Here is a 16,603-nt window from a genome sequence, read left to right as displayed (position 1 = left end):
CCAGGCCACCTTCTTCCATTGCTCCGTGGTCCAGTTGTGATGCTCATGTGCCCATTGTAGGTGCTTTCGGCAGTGGATAGGGGTCAGCATGGGCATTCTGACTGGTCTGCGGCTACGCAGCCCCATACGCAACAAACTGTGATGCACTGTGTGTTCTGACACCTTTCTATCAGAACCAGCATTAACTTTTTCAGCAATTTGAGCTACAGAAGCTCGTCTGTTGAATCGGTCCACACGGGCCAGCTTTCGCTCCCTACGTGCATCAATGAGCCTTGGCCGCCCATGACCCTGTCACCAGTTCACCGCTTTTTCTTCCTTGGACCACTTTTGATAGGTACTGAACACTGCAGACTGGAAACACCCCACAAGAGCTGCAGTTTTGGAGATTCCCTGACCCAGTCGTCTAGCCATCACAATTTGGCCCTTGTCAAAGTCGCTCAGATCCTTACGCTTGCCCATTTTTCCTGTTTCTAACACATCAACTTTGAGGATAAAATGTTCACTTGCTGCCTAATATATCCCACCCATTCCTCATTTTGTTTTAACTTGGCCTTAATTGAAGTTAGCATTGTCTGTAGTTTGCCTTAATTGAAGTCAATTAAGTTCAGCTGCTAAGTTGGTGAAAGTAAATAGGTTGTAGAAAGGTGATTTAGTCAAGGACTAGCATGAATTCTGTTCCAGGTGGAGCCAGGTGAGGCCAGTTATGTGTGAATTGGTGGCAGGTAGACAAAAGCTACTTAAAGCAGCTGTTGAGAAATAGCTATGCTGTTTTTCAGTCACAAAAAGTTGACTAGGGAACAGGAACCAAGAAACAAACAAAAAAACACTAACATTTAGAAGCATGTAGTCACTATAGTGTCAGGTTTGCAGAATGATTGCCTTCCTGGATGAACTCATCCAAGAAGATTTCATTTGTGAATGGTGTTAGCATGTTGAAATCCTAGAGATCAAGGTCTGTGATCTTGAGGCTAAGCTTGTTGATCTGCACTGTATTAGTGATATAGAAGAATTGGTCAATCAGCCCATGAGAGAGATGGTGTGCATGCCAAAACCTAAGAGAGTTGAGACCTTAGAGCAGGACAGCGTAGAGAACTGCTGGGTTACAGTAGGTCATATCCACAGAAAAGGGCGCGCACAACCCTTAGAGACATTCCAAGAGCTAGAAATGCCAAACAGGTTCCAACTGCTGGACACCGAATTGTACAGTGACAGTCCAGAGGGTGATGGGAGGGTGGTTGAGCACCACAGCACCATGGTGCCCACTCCCCCCCAGAAGAGGGAGGTAGTTATAGTAGAAGACTCAATTCTTAGAGGTGTAGATCACACAGTGTGTTCTAGTGATAAGGAGACCCGCATGGTATCTTGCGTGCCTGGTGCTCAGGTCGCAGATCTCCCACTGACCAAAGCCGGGGGAATCCACTGGTCATGGTCCACATTGGAACCAATGACATAGGAAAAGGTAGGGCAGAGGTTCTGCAAGACAAATTTAAAGATTTAGGAAAGAAACTAAAGAGCAGAACCTCCATGGTATTTTTCTCTGAAATACCGGTACCACATACATGGCCAGGGAGACAGGCTGAGATCCCAGTAACAAAACAGAATCTTTGTGGGTTAAACGTTTGAACAACAGATCCAGAGAATTAGTGGTAGGAGTGTGTTACAGACCACCCAACTCAGATATTCAGAAAGATGTTGCATTGTACAGTGTAATCAGGACTGCATGTTGCAAGGATGTGGCTGTTATAGACATACACTGGGAAAGCCTAGTTAGGACTACAGAAGCAGAAATAGAAATGGTTGAGATGGTAAATGACTGCTTTCTAACTCAATTTGTCAGGGAACCAACCAGGGAGAGTGCATGCATTGACTTGATCTTTTCAAATGACCAAGGCAGAGTCAGAGGGACACTAGTTAGAGAACCAATAGCAAACTGTGATAACAATATGGTTAGCTTTGAGGCAAGGACCAAGTCTAAAACAATGGTCTACAATTTTAGAAAAGCAAACCTTGAGGTATGAGGTGGCACTTAGAAGAGTTAGACTGGAGCACACTGGATACAGATTCAGTTGAAAATGGATGGTTATATTTTAAGAATATACTACTTGAGGCTCAGGAGAAATTTGTACCAAAACTTAGCAAATTGAGGACCAAAAAAAATTGGCCAAAATGGTTTAATAGAAGTATGCAAAAAAATATCAAGAGAAAGAAAATGTTGTATAGCCTATACAAAATGGATGGAGATGAAACAATCCATCCATCCATTTTCAAAACCACTTATCCTGGTGAGGGTCACAGGGAACCCAGAGCTGATCCCAGCAGGCATAGGGTGCAAGACAGGAATACACCCAGGACAGGACGCCAGGCCATCACTGGGCAGCACACACATGGCAATTTAGCATGAACAATTAATTTAACCTGCATGTCTTTGGATGGTGGGAGGAAACCAGAGTGCCCAGATAAACCCCCCCCCACACACACACAAGGAAAACATGCAAACTCCACACAGACAGGCCCCAGAGCCAGGACTCAAACCCAGGACCCTGGAGCTGTGAGGTCAATAAAGGAGGAAGTGAAGTATCTTAGAAGATGAACAAGATGTGGCAAATATTCTAAATGAGTATTTCTATTTCAGTATTTTCACAAAAGAAAAAACTGATAACATGCCACAGGTTAACAACCAGTCCATTCAAATCCTAAGAGAGATCAGGATAAACGAGGAGGAGGTACTAAAGAGCCTAGCAGAACTGAAAACAAACAAATCACCTGGGCCAGATAGTATATTTCCAACAGTACTTAAAGAAATTAGGGAAATTATTTATAGGCCACTAACTCAAATATTCCAAATGACACTTGGGGATGTGCCAACTGATTTGAAAACTGCTAATGTGAAAGCATATGATATGATATACTTAGATTTTCAAACAGCTTTTGATAAGGCTCCACACCAAAGAATGATCCTCAAATTGGAAGCTGTAGGTATTCAGGGTAATGTAAGTAGATGGATTATGAACTGGTTTATGTATAGGAAACAGAGGGTGTCGATTAGAGGAGTCACTTCTAACTGGAGTGAGGTTTTTAGTGGAGTTCCACAGGGCTCAGTACTAGGGCCTTTGCTTTTTCTAATCTATATTAATGATCTGGACTCTGGGATAGTTAGCAAACTTGACAAATTTGCAGATGATACGAAAACAGGTGGCTCAGCAGATACAATCTCGGCAGCACAGGCTATTCAAAGGGACTTAGATAATATTCAGTTGTGGGCCAACACTTGGCAGATGAAATTCAATGTGGACAAGTGCAAGGTATTACATGCAGGTAACAAAAAAGTCCACTATAATTACACTATGGGAGGAATAGAACTAGATGAAGTAACACATAAGAAAGACCTAGGAGTCTATGTGGACTCCTCACTTTCTCCATCCAAACAATGTGGGGAAGCAATAAAAAAGGCAAACAGAATGCTAGGGTATATTGTCAAAAGTGTAGAATTTAAAACAAGGGAAGCAATGTTCAGACTGTACAATGCACTAGTTAGACGTCATCTGGAATACTGTGTACAGTTCTGGGCACCACATTTCAAGAAAGATATCACTGCTCTTGAGGCAGTTCAGAGGAGAGCAATCAGACTTATTCAAGGTCTGAAGGGAATGTCCTACTCAGAGAGACTGAGGGAACTGAACCTTTTCACCCTGGTAGAGAGGAGACTACGTGGGGACTTGATTCAAGTCTTCAAAACTTTTCCAGATCAGCAGGGACACACGCACCCAGGGACACAAATGGAAATTGGGCTTCAAGGCATTCAGGAGACACTTCTTCACACAGAGTTATTACAATCTGGAAGAAATTCCCCAGTGTTGAAGCTGAAAATTTGGGAACATTTAAAATCAGACTGGATAGGATCCTTGGATCACTCAGTTATTAATGGACACCAAACGAGCATGATGGGTCGAATGGCCTCCTCTCGTTTTTAAACTTTATGTTCTTATGTTCTTAAATACTGGCAGTACCAACCGTACATATTGCATTTCCATTTTCATTGTTCCAATGTACATTTTTATGACATACATGATCAGGTGTAAATGCGCTAATATTATGCTACATACCTACCTATATAACAATAATAGTAATAATAATAATAATAATAATAATAATTTCTGATCGCACCGCATGGCATAATCTTGCATTTGACGAAATAGCATAATTATGATGATGATGGTGTTAATGGGTAGGTTAATCTAGCCTAATATTAGCACATATTTATTTATTTATTTATTTATTTATTACATCTACTCTGTGGTAGGAACAGTTGCAAGCATTGTGGTTTAGAGTGAAAACGTTATCCAGATAACTTATCCAACTGATAGACATGCTTCACAGTTGCCAATAGCAGCTCCCTATCATGCAGTTGTGCTGCGCCCTGGACCAGACCAGGTTCCCTCACTTAAGACCCCACACAAAGAGGAAGCTCAGTTAGTTTGGCTCGACCTACATTTGTTAGCAGACATTCTCTCTCATGCCTCTGACTCCAATCTATGTGACAACTTTTCACTTGACTATAATGACATACTTGGCACCAAGTCACAGCTTCACTGCTCATATTAGGTGTGACACCAGTTCCCTCAAGACAAACGTAATGTTTTGATCAGGCTATAGTGAGGATAAGTCCTGTGCCTGTTTTTGTTTTATTTATTTAGTATGTTATGATGATTGTGATGCTGTGATTATTAGGCTTTTAATTACATTACTATTTTGTCACTGATCTGGCATACCAATATGGAAACAACTTTTTTTATGTAGGCCTACCCATACTCTTTATTTTCAATGATTTCATACTCAGTTCACCCCACCTCAGTTAGTGTATAATGTTACTGTATCTGTGAGCAGGTTTTCTAAGAAAAATGTTTTATTTATATTATATTCATGTGATTGTACTTTAATATCACAAGTAATTATTTACTTTGATTTGTATATGGCCCTTGAAAATACATCTGGCCCATTGAAAAAAAAGTGTGTACACCCCTGCTCTATTGTAATGAGACGTCCTTCAATATCCTCTGCAAGTACACTCAATGTGCAATATACAGACAGAACAGAAGATGGTAGTGTTGCTTTCACAATAAAAGAAATATAGCTTCAAACTACTAAGCAGCTGCTCACTATAAATATGATATTTGAATATAATAGTCATTTTGACCGCGTAGGTCAAAAAAAGAGATGCGGGTTAGGTTGACTGGTCTCTCTAAATGGCCCTGTGTGTGTGTGTTGCCCAGCGATGTACTGGCATCCCGTCCTGGGTGTATTCCTGCCTTGCACCCTATGCCTGCCTTGATCGGCTCAGGCTTCCCCGCAACCCTCACCAGGATAACCGGTTTTGAAAATGGATGGATGGATGGAAGTCAATTTGAACAGGATGTACACCTTATGCTTCACATTACATTAAGATTTAGAGGGGTTTGGGGTTTTTAACCCAAGGTACTGGAGTACCCCAGTGTCTGATGGTTTTCTTTCCAGTGTGCTCCCCCTTACTTAATTGGACCATTAATTATATTATTTTTTTTATTATTAGACCTATTTTATTTTTTTATTATTTTATTTTCAATTGGAAATTAGAAAGTACATATAAACATTTATAAATACATTGAGATCACATTTCTAGGAACTGAAAACTGATCTAATAAGGTACACAATTTGATTCTGTAAGGTTTCATTTAAGTAACGTGGAGCTAATTTGCAAAGAACTGCAGCAGACGATTGAAAACTGGTAAATTGAAAATGGTCAGTTATTAAATAATTGTTGGCTTTCTTGTAAACACAGTATGTGTTTTAATAGTAGCAACTGTTTCATATATTCATCTCTGTACAATATGTGCAAACTCACACATTTTAAAAAACAGACTTCCCTCATTATACTGCATAGACTGGGACAGGAAAGTAGGGTTCACATTATAAAGACAGAAGGACTATATTATTGTTGCAAAACCATTCAAGGGTAGAAAACTGCATATATGAGAGGGGAGTGTTATAAAAGGGGGCAGTATAGAGAGGGATAACTAATGCACCAGTACATGTTTTTCATGTGGAAAGCCAAGTTTTGACTGAGTTTAAAGTATCCACATATATTCTGATAGTAGTCCACACCATTGTTAATCAATATTAAAAGCCCAAGGCTTTTACAGGTTACAAAGTACAAGGGTGATTTCAATAATGCTGATGCAGTTAACATGGTTTGTGTGACATTCTCAGTGCAGCTGTGTGCTCGTAAGAAATGATTTACATATTTTTTAAGAGTACAGAAGTTGAAAAAAACAAGGGTCTCAAACGCCTGTCAGGAAATGACTGTGGTAAGCCAAGGAAATGACACTTCGCCTTGCTAGTTTGCTGGTTCTATAAATAGAACTGTTTCAATGTACTGCCTTCAGTGTAAGCACTTGCACAATAATAGCAACAAATGCAAGCAAATCAAAAATATAAAACAACTACAAGATTCAAAATGAGTGATATATTTAAACATGAATGGTAATGTGAGGCAATGCAACAAAGTTAGGCACATAGTTTGAAAAATCTCACCTTGGAACTATTGAAACATTATCTGTTAGCATCTGTCTGTTAGATACAACCCACTATGATACTGCAGTGCTGTTTTTCCCTTTCCTTTCTAAAAGCCTCTGACAACTTAATTAACACACATAAATCACATAATTATTAACAAGTGAGACTCCAAACACATGTTCATACCATCAAATGTACTGCCTTAAATGGAAACTAGCATGATTCCTAAAATTATGGTTTTATATGTCTTTACCTGTTGCTATTATATATGGTAAGTTTAAAATGTAACATTTTAAAAAGTTGCTTATATGATACAATCCAATTTACCATACACTATAGCAACAAGTAAAAACCCATAAAGCCATAGTTTTAGTTCCCCATTAATCGATGTCCCACTGAATGTAGGTGTATCTGAGAATTATGTTTAATTAAAAGAATGTGTAATCTATTCTGTAGAAGATCTGCACTTTTTGTAAGTCACTGAAAGTTTGCACAACCTTTGAAACCAGATATGCATGCCTTTGCTTTGTTGCAGAGGGAAAGATGGCTAAAGGGGACGCAAACACTAATGCTAGGGTCACACTACTTGATTTTTAAAATCCGATCCGATTTTAAGAACTGTGGGCAGCTCACACTTAACGACCATTTTTCACCAAGCCTTTTGTGCTGTGAAGGATTACACTACAAGATCATTTAAGTACAGGGGGTCACACACTTAATGACTGATCTGAAATCCTTTGTCGGGAAGATCTCCAACACAGATGCCGGGGAAGTCCAATCTGGGGTAGGGGGGTGCCAGCGAAGTGCGTTCGGTGCGGCAAATTGCGGTTCGGGGCGTGGGTGCAGTCGAAGTGCGTTCCTGGAATCCACGCGGGATGACTGGCCCACACGGGAATCGACCGGCCCACCGAACTAAACAATAGTCCGGCCCTTTTGACATTTGCCAGAATTGCCAGTCCGCCTATGGCCTGAGGCGTAAAACCTTTGAAGGAAATTGTGTTGTAAAAAATATAACAATATATATAGTGTAGCGACCTCGAGCTTCGCTAAAATGCGATAATTTTAGTGATGTGGTAAGATCGCTGCATTGTGGTGCGAGAGAATGGGGTTCGAGTCTCCGTCGCGGCCAGAACCCCCGCGTCGTTACTATATATACAATCAGTAGTAAATATTTGGGAAAAACTATCGACAGTATAGACGTAAGTAAGTATGTGATCTACCTTGATACATGTCTTAAAAACACGTATTATAATTGTAAAGATTCTAAAGAAACCGAAAATACAAATTTACATTTTTATCTCCTTCATTAAGTTACACACACACACACACACACACACACATATATATATATACACTCACCTAAAGGATTATTAGGAACACCATACTAATACTGTGTTTGACCCCCTTTCCCCTTCAGAACTGCCTTAATTCTAAGTGGCATTGATTCAACAAGGTGCTGAAAGCATTCTTTAGAAAAGTTGGCCCATATTGATAGGATAGCATCTTGCAGTTGATGGAGATTTGTGGGATGCACATCCAGGGCACGAAGCTCCCGTTCCACCACATCCCAAAGATGCTCTATTGGGTTGAGATCTGGTGACTGTGGGGGCCAGTTTAGTACAGTGAACTCATTGTCATGTTCAAGAAACCAATTTGAAATGATTCGACCTTTGTGACATGGTGCATTATCCTGCTGGAAGTAGCCATCAGAGGATGGGTACATGGTGGTCATAAAGGGATGGACATGGTCAGAAACAATGCTCAGGTAGGCCGTGGCATTTAAACGATGCCCAATTGGCACTAAGGGGCCTAAAGTGTGCCAAGAAAACATCCCCCACACCATTACACCACCACCACCAGCCTGCACAGTGGTAACAAGGCATGATGGATCCATGTTCTCATTCTGTTTACGCCAAATTCTGACTCTACCATCTGAATCGAGACTCATCAGACCAGGCAACATTTTTCCAGTCTTCAACTGTCCAATTTTGGTGAGCTTGTGCAAATTGTAGCCTCTTTTTCCTATTTGTAGTGGAGATGAGTGGTACCCAGTGGGGTCTTCTGCTGTTGTAGCCCATCCGCCTCAAGGTTGTACGTGTTGTGGCTTCACAAATGCTTTGCTGCATACCTCGGTTGTAACGAGTGGTTATTTCAGTCAAAGTTGCTCTTCTATCAGCTTGAATCAGTCGGCCCATTCTCCTCTGACCTCTAGCATCAACAAGGAATTTTCGCCCACAGGACTGCCGCATACTGGATGTTTTTCCCTTTTCACACCATTCTTTGTAAACCCTAGAAATGGTTGTACATGAAAATCCCAGTAACTGAGTAGATTGTGAAATACTCAGACCGGCCCGTCTGGCACCAACAACCATGCCACGCTCAAAATTGCTTAAATCACCTTTCTTTCCCATTCAGACATTCAGTTTGGAGTTCAGGAGATTGTCTTGACCAGGACCACACCCCTAAATGCATTGAAGCAACTGCCATGTGATTGGTTGGTTAGATAATTGCATTAATGAGAAATTGAACCCGTGTTCCTAATAATCCTTTAGGTGAGTGCATATATATTAATTGTATTTTGTGTACAGATGTTTACACAATCTGAATCCAGAGAAAACCGCACATTTTTTGTGTGGTTGAATTGATGATTTACAATGTATCATTAAAAACAGTAAATCATTATTTCAGTTTAAATTACATTGAACCTGCCAAATCAACATAATATAAACCTGTAAATTAGAAATAGGAAATCAGTACAAGTCCTTAAAACACTTGTAGGAGTATAATGTTTGTTCCAGCCTGTGGTTACAGGACAATATATTCTCCAATGTTCTCCAATGACCTATACCACCTCAATTCTCTATTTAAAGTCAAATCTGGTCCAATCTCTGTAGCTGGGTGTGGTGTGACTGAAAGTTGACCATTTTAATCTGGCTTTGAGGATATTTAAATATGAAGGGAATACTAAATGTGTAAATGTTTACCTTGATTTAGTTTTGAGCCATAATCTGTGCATTTTTTACTGCAAAGTACATTTTTAACTCCCCGCAAATATGAAAACATTATATAGAAGTATTATTAAAGTGCTTTGAGGCATGAGATTGTGTAAATGCAGGCTTTCACAAAATGTGCACTACAGAACTATTAAAAGCACATCATGGATACATTTTGCTGACAAACTATTGAAAAACATCTCAGCTGGAATGCGTGTTAGCCTTTAGGTAGACTTTCTGACATGTTTTTCCACTTTACAATATTGGATTGCCATTAGAGGTCTGAAAAAACTACTGGTCTCTAAGGGAAACCTTTACATGGCCTTTAATATTTTCCTAAAAATTAAGAACCATGTGTAGAGTTGTTTACTTCAGTGTTTTACTGAAGAGTTTAAATTAGTTGCAGAGCTTTTAACACCTTAGCTTCAAAATAAATTTCAGGTACACCATGTTCTAATACAATGTTTGTTTTTAAATGAGAAATGGTAAATTATTTTTATATCCATCCCCTTTCCAATCTTGTGGAATGAAACATCTCAGCTCAACACTACAACCCTTTTAAAAGTGGAAAATACAATTAGGTATGTTTAACAGAAAGCGTTTATTTCTACAAATGGCTTATGGAGATCTGTAACACACTACCCAGTCACAAACCTGAAGGTGTCCTTTCCTTCAAGAAAAAGATATCAGACATTTGGTGGTCCCTGAGTTATTAAAAAAAGGACCATGAAAAGACTGTTGGTGAATGGTTATTGCATCCTAGATTCCCCCTCTCTGTTCTTGCTATTTATGGGATATGCATTCCAGTCTCTATTTATAATACTACACTACAATGTAGATACACTAATGGGTAGATATATTAAGAAAGGCCAGTTGCATACCACACATTGTCTTTGTTGTGCAGATTCTCAATTAAAAAAAAAATCCTATTTAGTACTGAGAGAAAATATGTTAATGAAGACAAATCAAATAGTGATTTAAAATGATTGAACATCATCTTTGGGAGAAGCATTGCATGAGCTTTGCAATATTATAAGAAATAAAAAGCAGCAGTTGAATTGTGCTTAGTCTGATTTGCATAGCTGACTACACTACAGCAGCCTGGCCTTGATTGGAGGTTTTCTCAATCACCACCCTGATTCTTATATGTGCCTGGTAATTGTGCCCTTCCGTGTAGGCTGGGTGCAATTTGCCACCTGGGATGGTGGGGATTTTCCCCTTGTCCTTTTTTCCCCCCCTCTTCTGGTCATTATATTTTATCCCAGGTGGAGACATGGTATATCCCCACTTCTGATATGCATTTGTACATTGAGTTCCAGAATTTCACAAGTAATTTATCAAATCTTACATAAAACCAGTACAGTAAAATATAAATAATCTTCTTACTGTTTTTTGTTTTTTTTGGTGTGCCGATATGCTGTGACCGACCTGTCGCCCTTCGCATTATGTGTTGTATAGTTGGAACTGGTCATGAAGTAGCTTAGGCTAAGCAAGCCAGTTACAAAGTTTTCGTGCAGAAAAGCAAAGCCTGCCTATACTAGATGGAAGTGTGTGTATATTAAAAGGACAAAATGTGTTTATTTTTACAGTGACCCATATAAATTATTCCATGGTTTCCCACTGCTATATTTGCCGTCTGGCCAAACAATACATGGACATTGAGGAAAAAACTTACCACTCCCCCCCCCGACTCTTGCATATATATCCCCCCCTGTTTATTTAACAAATAACATGTAGGTAAACTGTATATACAGTGAAGGAAAAAAGTATTTGATCCCCTGCTGATTTTGTACGTTTGCCCACTGACAAAGAAATGATCAGTCTATAATTTTAATGGTAGGTGTATTTTAACAGTGAGAGGCAGAATAACAACAAAAAAATCCAGAAAAAAGTTATACATTGATTTGCATGTTAATGAGGGAAATAAGTATTTGACCCCTTCGACTTAGTACTTGGTGGCAAAACCCTTGTTGGCAATCACAGAGGTCAGACGTTTCTTGTAGTTGGCCACCAGGTTTGCACACATCTCAGGAGGGATTTTGTTCCACTCCTCTTTGCAGATCCTCTCCAAGTCATTAAGGTTTCGAGGCTGACGTTTGGCAACACGAACCTTCAGCTCCCTCCACAGATTTTCTATGGGATTAAGGTCTGGAGAATGGCTAGGCCACTCCAGGACCTTAATGTGCTTCTTCTTGAGCCACTCCTTTGTTACCTTGGCTGTGTGTTTTGGGTCATTGTCATGCTGGAATACCCATCCACGACCCATTTTCAATGCCCTGGCTGAGGGAAGGAGGTTCTCACCCAAGATTTGATGGTACATGGCCCCGTCCATCGTCCCTTTGATGCGGTGCAGTTGTCCTGTCCCCTTAGCAGAAAAACACCCCCAAAGCATAATGTTTCCACCTCCATGTTTGACGGTGGGGATGGTGTTCTTGGGGTCATTCCTCCTCCTCCAAACACGGCGAGTTGAGTTGATGCCAAAGAGCTCGATTTTGGTCTCATCTGACCACAACACTTTCACCCGGTTCTCCTTTGAATCATTCAGATGTTGGCAAACTTCAGACGGGCCTGTACATGTACTTTCTTGAGCAGGGGGACCTTGCGGGCGCTGCAGGATTTCAGTCCTTCATGGTGTAGTGTGTTACCAATTGTTTTCTTGGTGACTATGGTCCCAGCTGCTTTGAGATCATTAACAAGATCCTCCCGTGTAGTTCTGGGCTGATTCCTCACTGTTCTCATGATCATTGAAACTCCACGAGTTGAGATTTTGCATGGAGTCCCAGACCGAGGGAGACTGACAGTTATTTTGTGTTTCTTCCATTTGCGAATAATCGCACCAACTGTTGTCACCTTCTCACCAAGCTGCTTGGCGATGGTCTTGTAGCCCATTCCAGCCTTGTGTAGGTCTACAATCTTGTCCCTGTCATCCTTGGACAGCTCTTTGGTCTTGGCTATGGTGGAGAGTTTGGAATCTGACTGATTGATTGCTTCTGTGGACAGGTGTCTTTTATACAGGTAACGAGCTGAGATTAGGAGCACTCCCTTTAAGAGAGTGCTCCTAATCTCAGCTCGTTACCTGTATAAAAGACACCTGGGAGCCAGAAATCTTGCTGATTGATACTTATTTCCCTCATTAACATGCAAATCAATTAATAACTTTTTTGAAATGCGTTTTTCTGGATTTTTGTGTTGTTATTCTGTCTCTCACTGTTAAAATACACCTACCATTAAAATTATAGACTGATCATTTCTTTGTCAGTGGGCAAACGTACAAAATCAGCAGGGGATCAAATACTTTTTTCCCTCACTGTAGGTAAAGTTGGATTCAACTTATCAGTACTGATGTTAAGGATAGCCACTATCTTCTTACAACAAATATAATAATAATATTATTATTAATTCAATATCTCATATCACAGCTGAAACTTGAAATAATTGTTAAGGTTTAAACTTGCTTTTAAGGAAAAAAAAAAACTAGTAAGCACATTTCCTTTGAAATTATTTCTGAGAGCGTTGCTTTACAAAGTTCTTAACTAATTGATGTAATTGGAAATGTCACTATGGCTGCCAGGTTTAGAACATCTCATTTTAATAAATGGTACACCTCATTCTCCACCCCACACCCAAAATTTTATATCAACAGCTTAACCGCAAAGACAAATTATTTGCCCAAAACAGTTATTTAAATCACGCAAAAGTAATTGCTTTTTTCAGTACATTACCTGATACTTCTGACTTGTATGTGACAGGTTTAAGACTCTTAAATATGTGCAATCCTTTAGTATATCTACCTCTAAACCAGCAACTACAGGGACACCAGCATCGGGTGGATGGAAATTATGTGAAGGTAAATGAAAAAAAGGTGCCAGAAAAAAAGGAAAGATTTACAATGTTATATATATTGTAACGATTCCCAACAAAGTCCGAAGGGATCGCCAGACTTAAAGATAGGGAGGATAAGGACTGCAGAATATATAGTTGTAAACCCAAAGTGTATTATTCCAGAGTTTGTGTATGTACATAAGTATCCCAAAACAATTCCCCTATACCGACACAGCAAACAGTATATACAAAATACAAAACAACAAAAGAGTATGCGCTGAAGTATATGAAAAGGTTTTTGTGTCTTTCACAACAGCATTCAATTTGTTTGTGTCCCGAGTTTTGAGTCTCTGCACAGAAGGAAGGATCTTTAAAGAACTGAGACAAAAAGGAAGTCCCGAAAAAAATTACGTTCTCAGCCACTGGCTGGTCTTACCACTCCTTGAGTTAGACCGAAGATCCAGGACTGGTCCAGGAATGACTTTGTAATCCAATCAAGAAAGGACAAAAATATATTTCCCAAATACTCTAACAGGAACAAAAAGTGATGCAAAGCCCAAAAAGGCAATCCAAGACTGAAATCCTTACAAAAATAACAAAAAGCCCCAGGCACACCAACCAAAAAAACAAATAGGCTTCAAAACAAAAAGGCTAAAAAGAAAAAGAAAAAGAAAAAGGCAAGAACCACCTCACTTAGGACAGCAGACCAATAATGCAAAAAAGGGACAGAGGTTATAAGTAGGCTAGAATTTAGAGAAGTCAGAAACACACAACTCTCTCTCATCTCCTAACAAACACAAAGGGACCTCTCTTTGAAAGTACCAGAGCTGGCTATATACTGGTATTTCTGGTTTCAGAAGACTTGTCTAACCAGAAAAAATGGTTTTCCTGAGAAGGCTACAGGCAGCCTCGAAAAATAGCAGGGGAAAAGAGGAAGGCTTGGCCAAGCCAGCTTAGAACTGTCAACTTATTCTGACAGCTGTGTAACAGTGTTACAATTAGGGCCATAAATATTTGGACAAGGACACAATTTTCTTCATTTTGGCTCTGTACACCACTCCAGTGGATTTGAAAGTGTCAAGTTTTCTTGATCTGGCCAACTGTTGTGAAGGGTTTTTTCTTCACCAGGGAAATAATTATTCTGTCATCCACCACAGTTGTTTTCCGAGGTCTTCTGGGCCTTTTGGTTTTCCTGAGCTCACCAGTGCGTTCTTTCTGAAGAATTTACCAAATAGTTGATTTGGCCACACCTAATGTTTTTGCTATCTCTGATTGGTTTGTTTTGATTTCTAAGGCAAATTGAAGGCATAACACCCCAAGAACAAGTAGGAACTAAAGACAGCTGCAGTACAGGCCTGGCAGAACATCACCAGGAAAGAAACCCAGCATCTGGTGATGTCTATGGGTTCCAGACTTCAGGCAGTCATTGACTGCAAAGGATTTGCAACCAAGTATTTAAACTCACAATTTAATTCATGATTATGTTAGTTTGTCCAAATACTTTTGAGCCCCTAAAATGGGGGGAACACATATAAAAATGGGTGTAAATCCTACACCGTTAATCCAAATTGGATGTAACTACCCTCAAATTAAAGATGAAAGTCTACACTTAAAGAACATATTGATTGTTTCCTTTCAAATCCATTGTGGTGGCATACAGAGCCAAAATGATTAAAATTGTGTCCTTGTCAAAATATTTATGGACCTAACTGTATGTGTGTATATATATATATATATATATATATATATACATATACACTGATCAGCCATAACATTATGACCACCTGCCTAATATTGTGTAGGTCCCAAAACAGCCCTGACCCGTCGTGACATGGACTCCACTAGACCTCTGAAGGTGTGCTGTGGTATCTGGCACCAAGACGTTAGCAGCAGATCCTTTAGGTCCTGCAAGTTGCGAGGTGGGGCCTCCATGGATCGGACTTGTTTGTCCAGCACATCCCACAGATGCTCGATTGGATTGAGATCTGGGTAATTTGGAGGTCAAGTCAACACCTTGAACTCATGATTCATCAAACCAGGCCACCTTCTTCCATTGCTCCGTGGTCCAGTTCTGATGCTCAGGTGCCCATTGTAGGTGCTTTCAGCAGTGGATAGGGGTCAGCATGGGCACTCTGACTGGTCTGCGGCTAAGCAGCCCCATACGCAACAAACTGCGATGCACTGTGTGGTCTGACACCTTTCTATCAGAACCAGCATTAACTTTTTCAGCAATTTGAGCTACAGAAGGTCGTCTGTTGGATCGGACCACACAGGCCAGCTTTCGCTCCCCACGTGCATCATTGAACCTTGGCCGCCCATGACCCTGTCACCGGTTCACCGCTTTTCCTTCCTTGGACCACTTTTGATAGGTACTGACCACTGCAGACCGGGAACACCCCACAAGAGCTGCAGTTTTGGAGATGCTCTGACCCAGTCGTCTAGCCATCACAATTTGGCCCTTGTCAAAGTCGCACAGATCCTTACGCTTGCCCATTTTTCCTGTTTCTAACACATCAACTTTGAGGACAAAATGTTCACTTGCTGCCTAATATATCCCACCCACTGACAGGTGCCATGATAACGAGATTATCAGTGTTATTCATTTCACCTGTCAGTGGTCATAATGTTATGGCTGATCGGTGTATATACACACATATATACATGTCTGTTGTGTGCCTGTTTTTACTATTAGCCAATTCATGCCCATCATTAAATATGAAACAGAGTAAGATGAGTTGTTGGTTATGTGTATCATAATGAATTAAACCTGTAAACTACTGCCACTACAAAAGCTAAATATGTCTAATCCTTTTCAGCACCAAGTGTGATTTTTTCAAAGACATAACAGATCATTTACTTATGCCTGTTTGGGTTTTGTTATTTTTCATGCCTGAAACATTGGCATTTGTTGGTTATATTATTATAATTCAAAATATGTTTAGGCATGGGTAGCATGGTGGTTAGCGCTGCCACCTCACAGCTCTAGGGGTCCCGGGTTTGAGTCATGGCTCGAGTGCCTGTCTGTGTGGAGCTAGTATTTTCTCCCCGTGTCTGTGTGTGCTTCCTCCGGGCACTCCGGTTTTTGGGTTAGGATAATTTGCCATGGTAAATTGCACTGTAGATGTGTGCATGTGTCCCAGCGATGGCCTGGTGTCCCATCCTGGGTGTATTCCTGCCTTGTGCCCTATGCCTGCCTGGATCGGCCCCGGCTTCCCCGCGACCCTCCCCAGGATAAGCAG

The 16,603-nt window shown here is 40.4% G+C and overlaps 1 protein-coding gene across 1 annotated transcript in view; it reads right to left on the bottom strand.

The window, feature by feature from the left end:
• nedd9 (neural precursor cell expressed, developmentally down-regulated 9) overlaps positions 1-16,603 on the bottom strand; it is a 90,835-nt gene that overhangs the window by 9,898 nt on the left and 64,334 nt on the right. The window lies entirely within an intron of this gene.

Source organism: Amia ocellicauda, chromosome 10 (genome assembly GCF_036373705.1).
Source record: "Amia ocellicauda isolate fAmiCal2 chromosome 10, fAmiCal2.hap1, whole genome shotgun sequence".
Taxonomy (NCBI): domain Eukaryota; kingdom Metazoa; phylum Chordata; class Actinopteri; order Amiiformes; family Amiidae; genus Amia; species Amia ocellicauda.
The sequence above is the reverse complement of the archived record's forward strand: the minus strand, read 5'-3'. Positions and strand labels throughout refer to the sequence as shown.